We start from the raw sequence: 12,021 nt of genomic DNA, 5'->3' as shown, positions 1-12,021 counted from the left end.
CTTCGTAGCAGATGAAGAGGATTGATGTCTCTTGAGAAACTGTTGTGAGTTTTTGGGATCAATGAAAGTGACATTCACTGTGAGTCTCAGATGTGCAGGGTGAGGCATTGCATATTCAAGTTTGAGATCCTGTAGCTTGCACTAGAGTGAGAGGAATATCCTCCTGGCTCTTGTACTTGTACTGGTGTGAAATCCGGAAAGATAGAAAGTTCAGCGCCTTCATAATGGAGGGTACGGAACTCCCTGGAGTGGTGCAACATTCCATTCAATCAACATGCTTTCGACGAAGGATTCCATGATTCCAGTATTTGTGGATTCTGTCAAATCCACTATGTGTAAATTGTTCCCCCTTGAGCAAGCCCCCAAATCCTTTGCCTTAGCCCGTAGTGTTGCCAACGTTTTCTCCATCTGTTTGAGGGTGTCTAATACTGCTGCCTACTCGTCCTCAGAATTAGAAATACATGCCTCTCCAATGTGTCCAAACACTCCATTTGTTTATCACTACGCTACAACATCCTGTCCATTCGGCATGAAAGAGCATCAATTTTCCCATTGATCTTAATGAGGCTGTGGTGCATAGTTGTCAGAATATGATGCAGATCACCTTCCAGTTCTAGAGCAATAGTATCAGAGCCTGCCTCTGTCACAGTTGTACTGCTGTGTCGCACTCTGTGTGGTTTACACTGTTCAAACTGTAATTTGGATTGGGTTTTATCAGGCTTTACCATTTTGGCCTGCACTACGCTTGTTGCAACACAATTGTGGTAGTGCAGCAAGTTTACAATAACTCTAATGGTAAATTTCTTGGAACCACAATAAATGCGATGACATCCAGATACTCTATTCTAGCTCAGACTAGGCCACATAAGCTGCACGGCCATCATGAAACAGATATGTCGATCAGGTCCCCAAAGCAGAGGTGCGGTTCTAAACTTGTAGGATGCGCATCAGGTAAAGCAGCCTCTGCGGCCAAGAATATCAGTCTCTTCCCAACCCCCAGACTGCTGGCCCCAGTACACCTATCTATGCTGAGTGGCCTCGGGGAGACATAGGCAGGCATTGTCCACCACAGGTTTGCCAACCCTCACAGCAGGCGGGTACAGGCCCCAAGGCAACCAGACACCCCAAGTTTCGAGGGGGGATGTGCACTAACTCGCTCCACTGCTCAGTGTCCAGCAGGATCGCCCACACAATCAAGGGTCTGTGGGCAACTCCATTGCAGCAGCAGGATTTAAACTTCCCCCGTCACCACTCCATCAGGGCCTCCACATCTAGTAATTACACCTGAAATATTTGCTTCTCTTCAGGGGTTGCGACTGCCGCCAGCAACCCTTCACTCACTGAGCATGAGGCAACACCCCGCAATGCTTTACTGTTGGTGATGAGACAGGATTATGCAGGACTTTGCAATGGAATGAAGGAGCATGCCGGTTCGGCAGCCAACTCGAGACCAGGCAGACTCTGCCGCCATGGCCAGTATCTTTTCCTCCATCATATTCTTGGCAATCTCCTACCTGCAATCCCTACCTGCCTCCCTTTGTGAGAGATCCTCTAGGGACATGTTGCGAGAGGGCACACTACTCCCTGTACAAGACGGTATTCTCAATTCTAGGAGTTGGTTGCCCCATCCACAACAGGTTGCATTACAAGTCCCTCCTGAGGGTCCCGCTCTGATCCTCCCTCATCCTCCTCTTCATCTTGGTAATCTGTTGTGACTGGCAACTTATGGGCCTCTATCCATGCCCTGAAGGCCTTTTGGAGCTCCACCTTCTTGATACCCTTCTTGATGGGCACCATCTCTCCTGACAAAATTTCTTGAGCTCAGTCTTGAGCTTCCAGGTTAGCAAGTTTAGAATCCCTATTTGCAGGTGAGGCTGCATACACGGAAAGACAGGAAGAGTAAATATGGATTTATAAAAAGCAAAAAGGCAAATTAGGGAGAATTTAAAACTCAGATTTCTCTTAGATGTGGGATGGTACAGAACCTAAAAAGTCAAACAAGTCCCTGACAAAAAATTTAAAAGATTTACAGGATCATGTGTTGCTTTGTGATGCTAGAGGGGGTATACTAATTGAGTAATTTCACAACAATACAGTGAGTTATTACATATTCTTCGACCATGTAATCTTAATGAGAAAAACATGTGCATGTACTAGAGACTAAGATGCAAAACACAAAGGTTTATTTTTAATATACAAAATCAATGTTTATTCATCATTACAGTTAAAATGAATATATGTTTAAAAACACATTAGGAAACAATCCATTATTTCAATACAATTGTTTTGATCAAGAAAGCGAGAAAACTACACAAAAAAGTCGACGTGGGGTTTTGGTGCGATAGATTAATCACTTTCTTCAGGACAGAGTTTTCTAAAAAGTTTTGATATTGAACAATGCAATACATTAGTATACATAGATATAACAATACATTTACACATTTTTATGCAATGTTTCACAATATTATTACAAAACGCACAATTTGGAACAACAACATACTGTATCCATTATTACCCATGATACTAAATGAATCCTTACATATACCCAAAACTAAACTCATGTAATAACAACAAAGCTATGGGGATAAAACCCCACATGATCCTATTTTTCTAGACCTACCAATTAAAATGTATCATTGCTTCCCTTGTGTGATTCAAACGGGAAACATACTTTTAGTTGATTTTGTGAATACAACCGTGGAATTCCCTGAAAGTAAATTTTTGTTTTTTCAATCAGGATTCATAAATAGGGTTTTGATATAACAACCTAATAATTAAAAATATTTATTGAACGTTACTTATAACGTTCCTTTTTATGCAGTACAATTCCTTATTAAAAACAATTGTGGGAGCCACCGAAAGGTTTGTCGCCATATATTGGTGTCCTTAAAAATACAAAAGCAGAGGTTCTACCTACTATATAATGGTCCATTTTTTATAACGGAGATAATTAGACATGGAAAAGAGGGGCTTACCGATAAAAAAACAATCCCCTTCATCAGCAATTCAGGTGAGCCGTGATTAAGCTAAACTTCGGTATTGTTCTTAGGGATTTTTCTAAGATATACAAGTAATTTTTTATACTCTTCTCTATTTCTCTAGCTCTCCACACCATTGTAAATGTTGTCATATTTAATGAACAGGCTGAAAGATTACCCGGTTTGGCTGCTATTTTGGCATTGCAACTCAAAGAATAAAATCAGTAATCTCCAAAATAAAGTCTTTTAGTGAAGTCTATATATTTGCATATATGTATTATATTGTTTTTACAGTTCTAAATCTAATAATCCTATTACATCAGTACAGGTAAGTATCCCCTATTATGTCTCCCATATCTTTCTTACATTGGGGGACTATCTATCTATTTTAAATTCACTACCTCTCTAAAGGGGAGCTGCCTCTCTATAACAATATCTGCTATACCGATTCAGGTAGGCATGCAGAACTATTCATAAGTGCAGATGGGTATCAAGAGATTTCGGTGCTAATATTTGTAAAAACTAGTTGCTGCTGTGATGTATAAAGGAATTCCTAGTTAGATTTAGTGGCTCTTTGTAAGTGAAGCACCCATGTCCTATTCTAAAACCTGAGGTCTGAGTCCCCAACACTCAATTTATTTCATGGAAATGGGCACATTTACTGATACATCTGCTTACTGATGAGCATCAAGTAATTGTAAATAGGTGTCAAATGATTTTCTTGCTAAAAATTCCATAGCTACCCCTGTTTAACCGACTGATCTTACGAGCCCTGGAGTTTATAAAAAAACATCCCGTAAATATCTTTAAAGCCGTCTTCTACCTGGAACTTGAAGACACAATCTCTAAACTCAAGGCTCCTCAGGACACAATCTCCATACTCAAACCTACTCGGGTTAAATGATATAAACACGTTACTCCTTACCTGATAAAAAAGCTCCAGCCTCACTGCAATCGTCTTCCGGGTAAGGATACAGAAAAAGCGCTGGCCCGGAAGCGATCTTAAATACTTTGCGTAAAGGTCACGTGATCTAATTTACTATTGTATTAAATTATGATAAATGTTTGATAGATTTTTGTATTTTACACTACTTGTGTGAATTGAAACAGTCTGAAGATAGAGTATTGTCATGTCGATGTCCACTCTTGATAAAGAACATACACTTCAATATTTCTAAGATCGTGATTAATGGCGGCCATCTTTGAATGTCCATTGTGAGGAATATCTAAAAGGGGTAATGAGGGTAACTTTAAATGACTCCCATGTATCAAGGAAAGTTACAATTCAGTTAACCTTTCAGTTTGTGATATTTGGGTTTGATATTGAGTAAACAAAAAACAATTGTATTCATAGGCAGCAAAAAACGTATCATTGGCGGCCATCTTGGAAAGTCCGCATATACTACTTCGTTATTCTAGCCTTTTCGATTGGAGACATTCTCAAACACTGTCTGGGTCCCGTTTTTAAAATATGTTCAAATATTATCTATACAACATCATATTTTTGATTTAGGTTTCGTCTATCGTATGTAATACTAAGCAAATGACAAAGAGCCATTTTTATGTATGTAGAATAACATACCTGTATTGCTGTCGGCCAGCAACAGGAGTCTATTCATATATATGGGCCCAAATAATTATTTAGGATCCAGGATGAAAGTCATGAAAAATAAATGTGAATAATAAAATAAACAATGAATAATAAAAATTAACCAGGCCGTCTATCAAGATGTGCACTGTAGAGGTGTATAATTCCAATAACCACTATTTCCTCATTGCAAATTACAAATTATTGTCTAATCCCTGAAATTAATCTATACCTGTCATGATTTTACATAAGACTTGGACAATTAAAACTATATATTTATCATTTCAGAACATCAGGTCAAAGGAGTGGTAAAGCATAGTTCCCCTTTAGATCAGTTTTTCCCAATCTTCTTTGCTGCTCAGGCCTTGTCTAAAGGTCCTAAATTTAGACATGTAAAATTGTTCGCATTTCTTTTGTTTTATAGTCAAATCACCTCCACATGCATTTGCCTGAATGTACTCAATAATACACCATATTCGTTTTTTTTCTCCTAAAAATCTTGTGAACATTTTTTCCATTCATCTCTCAATAGCTACAAAAGACAGTAATGGTAGCTTTTTTTCAATCTAAATTGGATTCATGCAATGCTCTATTCTTGGGAATCGATAAATTCCAACTGCAAAAATTACAATCCCTACAAAACGCAGCAGCAAGACTTCTACTGGACATACCTAGAGGACAGCCAATTTCGGCTGGAATCAAATCACTCCATTGGATGCCTATAAAACAGCGCATAGAATTAAAATCTTTAAGCATTGTGCATAAGGCTATTTATGGTGGCGGTGCAAAGGACTTTCAAAAACTATTTACCCCGTACGCCCCCCTACATGTTCTTAAATCGGCTGGTCTAGGTCTCGTTAAAACTACACGGGCGAGATGGGGTGCTGAGCAATAATACACTGTGCGGCCAAACTCTGGAACAAACTGCTGCTTCCTTTGAAGCTTCAATCCAACCTCCAGCTTTTTAGGAAGAATCTAAAAACGTGGCTATTCACAACTGCATAGGCTTCTTACTTACAATGTTTACTGCCCTCACCCCCCAATTGCCTAGACGCCTCAGCATTCAAGTGCTATACAAGCATATAGACATAAACATAAACATTTGATCTGGTCAATTTTGTGTCCCTTCTCTTTCCAATGGTGTACTAGAGGTGCATTCTTCTTATTGGTACGGATGGCCAATTTATGCTCATTAAACCTGATTTTTATTTCTCTTGAGGTTTCTCCTATATAACCCAGATTACATGGGCATAGGATTAAGTAAATTAGATTCTTTGAGCGACAGTTGGCCATATTTTTAAAATTATGGGTTATATTGTTATGCATAATACAAGTTCCTTTTATGATGTTATTACAGTTGTTACAGGACTTCAAGGAAACGTCCCACTCGGTAAGGGTGTGTTCGTTATGCTTAGCTGTTTCTTTTGGCTCGCATTCCTATAGGTATGGACTAAACAATTTCTAATGGTTCAATTGTGACGAAAGGAAAACATAGGCTTGTCCAGTTTTGGTTTTTCTTGTATGTTAAGTAAGGGGCAGTTTCTATTTAAAATATTGTTAACTTTGTTACTAATGTTACTATAATTTGTAACAAAGATGAAAGGCACTTTTTTTTGGACCTTGGTTAGTTTCTTTTCCTTCAAAGAGAGAGTCTCTATTATAATATTTGACACATTTGTATGCTTGTTTGATTATCTTTCTCGGATAACCCCTACTTTAGAGTTTACTAGTGAGTCTATTGGCATGCACATTGTAATCCTTGATGTTACTAAAATTACATTGAATCCTTAGAAATTGACCAAAGGGGATATTATCTTTCTGGCACGATTGTAATGCAAAATAGTATTCCTATCTGTGGGTTTTGTATATAATTCAACTTGAAGTTATTTGTTTACATTTTTAATCTTGATATCTAGGAAGTCACAATTTTGTTTATTAATGGATGATGTGAACCTCAGATTTGCGTCTCCTAGGTTAAGCCATTCAATGAAATCTAAGAGACCTTTCAATGCCATAACTGGAGGCAAGATGGCCGCTGACAGTCTGTCGGGGTAAGGACGCGCTCTCTACCTGCTCCCCTGCTCAAGACTCTAGTGGAAGGAGTAATGCCAAAAGAAAGGAGAGGAAGGGATTGAAAAGCGAAAATTAAAGCGCCTTACTGTCTTTGAGGGGCTCCGTTCAGCGGTTCTTTTTTTTCTGCTACGTGGAGTTACGAGGCTGAAGAGTGCAGAGCGAGCGAGTGATTGATGTGGATTACTGTGAAGGCGTTCGCGTTCGCGGAGGCACTGCTGCTGACTCGAGCATTGGATACTGCTCGTCAGCTGATGGTGAAAGCGAGCGGCTGGAGAAAGCAGTACCGGCAGCAGCAGCAGCGGAAGCGGTATCATTCACAGAACACAGCGGGAGCTTCATTCACGGCTTGGCGTTTAATGGCGCCAAAGATTTCAAAAATGATGAGGGAGGAGAAAGCTGCCTGGAGCGAGTCGGACGCTCCGGCAGCGAACCTCCGCACGAAGAAATTGACGAGGACACAGGAGAAGAACGCGGACTCTCAAGCTCCCGAACAAGTAAGGAGTTTGAAGCAGAGCAAGGAGGTTGGCAACAGCGTGGGGGAGAGGCTGAAAAAAAAGGAGAAAGATAAAACCAAGGCTGCACCGGCAACAAAAGGAAATAGGGGGAAAGTAACTGAGCAGGGAAATTTGAGGCAACCACTGGTCTCAGAAGCTTTTTTTCCATTAACCTCAGTTAATCCTCAGGCAGCAGTGGGCTCAGTTACCCCCCAAATAGTTTTTGGTGAAACTGCAGAGCCGGATAATGGATTGGATAATGGACAGGATAATGGTTCCAATGTGAAGGAGATAGACAGTAATCTGCCGCCAGCCAGTCCTCTAGCCAGCTCTTTAACACATCCTGTTCATTTGGCTAAGAGCGTGTACATGAAAGACGAGCTGTTAAGAGTCGCTTCAGCACAGGAGAATGAGGAGAATGAGGAAAACGCGGAGGTTGTGGAGGTTACAGAGATTTTTGTTGGACAGAATAAACAACAACATGGGGCAGGGGTGGAGCTCTTTCCTAACATGGGGGTGGTTACTGAGAATGGGAGTGCTGGGAATGCTGGAACTAGTGCCCCAATCTATCACGGCCTTATAGAAGATGTTACTGTCCCACATTGTGTTGAAGAGAGTGTTGAAGAGAGTATTCCACCTTCAAATTCAGGAGCAGATAATATCACGAATTTGCTGAATTTGACGGAGGCACTGACAGAGGTAGTAAGGGAAGAGCAGAGCAATATTAATGCCTCTAGTACGTCTGTTATTATAGAGGGATGCAGTAAGGATGTTAATATAAATGATCATCCGGAGAAGGGAATAGCTGTTGGAGGGCTTAGTGATGGTAATGGAAGAGACCATCTGAGTAAAACAATTGGCAGTGACCTTAAGGCCGTGATCTCTCTTACTGGTTCCCCTTCTGATGAATGTTTTTTTTCTGTTAATGAAGGTGAGGAGGAAGGTGAAGAGGTGGGGGCAGTTGGGGGGGGGGAGCCGGAGGATTCTTCTTTAGCCGACTTGGGTAGTGACCAGACATTGTCGGGGGTTGTAACCGAGATGGTATCTACAACCAATTCTAGCTCTGAAGAACCTTCTGAAAAGGATACAGCTACAAAGCGTAAATCTAAGGTTTTGACAAAGAAAAGGAGAAGAGCAAAAGGAACTATAAGTCCAGCAGCTATAAATGTAGCAAAGAGACTTGATTGGGACTATGCAGCTACATCTCAGATGTATAAAGAGGGGGCTGGGTGTGTAGATGTTTCCCTGGGATCTTTACGGATGAGTGAGGAGAGGAATAGGCAAGGTTTACCCGAGCCACAGATACAAATCCAGGAGCAGTCTCAGTCTCAGTCCCAGAAATCACCCTTGGGGTTTGAAATGATGTTCTCAATGCTCAAGCAAATACAGACGGAGGCAAGGGTGGAGAGTCAGAGAGCTAGACAGGAAAGTAAAAAAATACAAAATGCTCTTCGAAAGGTAGATAAAGCATGTACAGAGCTGGCAGGGAGAGTCACAGAGATGGAGGAAAGAACAGGGGGCTTGGAGGATGAAATGAAGGGATGGAAGGAATTCAGACAAGATCAAGAGAAAATGAATAATGATGTACTATGGAAGCTCGAAGATTTCGAGAATAGGCAACGGAGAAATAATGTCAGGCTCTTAGGTATTCCGGAGGGGAGGGAGGGGCAGGACGCAAGAGCCTACATAATTGAATTCCTGAAGGGTGCTCTACCAGATATAAAAGGCTGGAACTGGGAAGCTGAGATTCAGCGTGCCCATAGATTTCCTTTTGTACAGAGAAAGGGGGATGGATTAAAAAAGCCGAGAGCTTTTTTAATATACGTAGGCAATTTTCTATTAAGAGAAGAGATAATGGCCAAGGCAAGACCCCAAGCAAAATGCAGGTATCAGGAGATAGAGTTCTTCGCTAGACCTGACTTCTGCCACATAACGGTAGAACGTAGATGGAGGCTTAGGGAGCTAATAGCTCCGTTTCAGAGGATCGGGTGTGAGGCATACCTAATGTTCCCTAGCAGGCTGAAAGTGGTTAAGGATGGTCAGTTCAAGATTTTTCATTCTGAGGTCAGAGCAGCTGAATTTTTGACCTGGCTAAAGGAAAGGACCTCGCAGGGCAGTGCACAATCGCAGGATTTAGTGGTAGGCTTACCAGCTAAAGGCAGTCGGGAATAAAAAATAAGACAGATGAAATTTTGTATAGAAGTACGAGAATTACTACATTAATGTGTAGAAATTAATAGATGAGCATCTTTTTTCTTTTTTTTTCCCATAGAGAGTTTGTGGCACAATAAGAGTATTAAGAGCAGGGGGGGGGGGGAGGCGCGGGACCCAACACAGACACAGCTGTCACATATAGGTCCGATGGACCTATTTGCCCGTAGGGGGGGTGGGATAGTCGGGGTGGGGGGAAAGGGTGAGGGACATGGGGGGGGCAAGGAGCATAAAATATACAGGGAATGCATAATACAGGAAATATCACGGAATAAGGGGAATAATGAAACAGAAGAAATCTTTATGTTTGATGTGTTATATAAAACTGTGGTTACAGTGTACAATTTGTTTTTCTTTTATTATGTGGTCAATTACGTGAATGTATTTGTTAAAAACCCAGGATGAGTATACGAATAATGACTTGGAACGTGTGTGGCCTTAATGACAAGACCAAAAGGCAAAAGGCTGCTGTCTTGATCAAAAGCTTAAAAATAGATTTCCTACTACTTCAAGAGACCCATATACAATTGTCTGAAGTTAGTTTGCTAGATCAGTTGGGTCTCACTGTTTTAGCATACTCCAGACAGGGAAGTAGGAATAGGGGGGTTGCGGTTATGGCAAGACAAAGAGGGGTCATTACCAGGAAAAAATGTGAGGATATTTGGGGTAGATGGGCCTTGATAGAGTGCCTGATTGGAGAAACATGGGTTACCCTTGGGTCTCTTTATGGGTCTACAGGAGATGATCCTGAGATCTTTGAAGACATCGATATAGAGCTGGCAACATGGGCTCCATTTATAGTAATAGGAGGGGATTTTAATATCAACGGAGCAGGGGGTTTGGGGTTGGGGTTGGGGCCCCCAATAAACTATAAGGGAAGGAAGAAAAGAGTTTACAAAGCAGTCACTAATTTAGCTAGAAACAATGGCTTGATCGATGTGTGGGATACTCTTAATCCGGGTCAAGATGGTTTTACATATTATTCAGCACCCCATAGGATAAGTGTCAGACTAGATTATTTCTTAGTTAAAAACCAAGGCACTGACAGGATAGATATTGAAAGAATGCCAAGGCTGTTATCGGACCACAACCCCCTTATTATTACTCTAAAAGACATGACAACAGTTAGGAAGGTTTCGGAGTGGTCCTTTGAAAAGGCTTTTTTAGTGGAGGATGATTATATTCAACACATGAGGAGATGGATAACCGAGTTCTTGGATTTAAATAGACATTCAGCACCTGCAGGAATAGTGTGGGATTGTTTTAAAGCCGGAGTGAGGGGAGAGACCATTAGTTATGGGGCAAGGAAAAGGAAACAGGAGAGAGAAAGAAATGAGAGGGTAAGGAGGGAATTGATGCGGGCAGAGGAGGAATTGAATAATAGGATGGATCAAACTGAAGCTCCAACGGACTCCGCATATCTTACACTTGTAAAACTACGAATGGAGGAGGAAGAACAGATAGCAGAAAGGGCAGCCAAACAATATACAGTAAATAGGGAGAATTGTTACGAGATGAGCGAAAGGGTGGGCAAAATGTTAGCAGCTAGAACTAGGCAGAAGGTATCCTTTGGGGAGATAAAAGCAATCAAAGATAGCTCAGGGGTGATTGTCACTGATGGACAACAAATAAGGGAAGTATTTAGGCATTTTTATACGGCTTTATATGCTGAAAGTGATTTAAGAGACCCTGAAGATATAACAGAGTACTTGAATTATCATGAGGGGAAACAGCTGGAGGAAGTAGAAAAGAAGAGGATGGACAATTTGCTAGAATTAGAGGAGGTAAAAACAGCCATGAAGAGTTTACCATCAGGCAAGGCGGCTGGCCCGGATAAAATCCCGTTAGAGTTCTACAAGCTGTTCTGGGAGGAGGTATGTGGGGATATGCTCTACACCCTTAAACAAGCACAGGAGGGAATCTCAGTACCAGGTACTTGGTCTGAGGCTGAAATTGTGGTTATTCTTAAGAAGGGGAAAACGCCAACTAACCCAGGGTCATATAGACCGATTACTCTTATGAACACGGACACTAAGATCTACTCAAAAACGCTGTCAACAAGATTTGCAAGTGTAATAACACCTTTAGTCAGTAATAATCAGCATGGTTTTATACCGGGGCGGGGGACAACACAACATGTAAGGAAACTAATTACACTTATGGATAAAGCAGAGGCCGACGGGGATCCATTTGCTGTTTTACTACTAGACGCTGAAAAAGCTTTTGACCGGGTGTCATGGGTCTATATGTGGAAAGTCTTGGAAAGACTTGGATTTGGGATTGGCTTTATAAAAGCGATAAAAACATTGTATAGAGAACCCGTGGCTGCTATTAGAATTAATGCAGGGCTAACGAATAAAGTAAAAATTAATAGGGGTACAAGGCAGGGTTGCCCATGCTCCCCGTTGTTATTCGCAATATATCTAGACCCTTTAATTAGAAGATTGGAGTTAAACCGGAATATCCCCCCAATTGTTACACCAAGAGGGGAGTGTAAAATACTGGCCTACGCCGATGACGTGGCGGTTATAACAACATCACCCACAGAGGCTATAAGACATGTGGAGCAGGAGGCAAAGTATTTTGGGAAGATCTCCGGGTACTCCTTGAATACTGGAAAAACGCAAATCATAAAAAATAGTAAAGCTCTATGTCAGGACCCTCGGGTGGTACGGAC

The sequence above is a fragment of the Lissotriton vulgaris genome, chromosome 3_1 (assembly GCF_964263255.1).
Source record: "Lissotriton vulgaris chromosome 3_1, aLisVul1.2, whole genome shotgun sequence".
NCBI lineage: Eukaryota > Metazoa > Chordata > Amphibia > Caudata > Salamandridae > Lissotriton > Lissotriton vulgaris.
The sequence above is the reverse complement of the archived record's forward strand: the minus strand, read 5'-3'. Positions refer to the sequence as shown.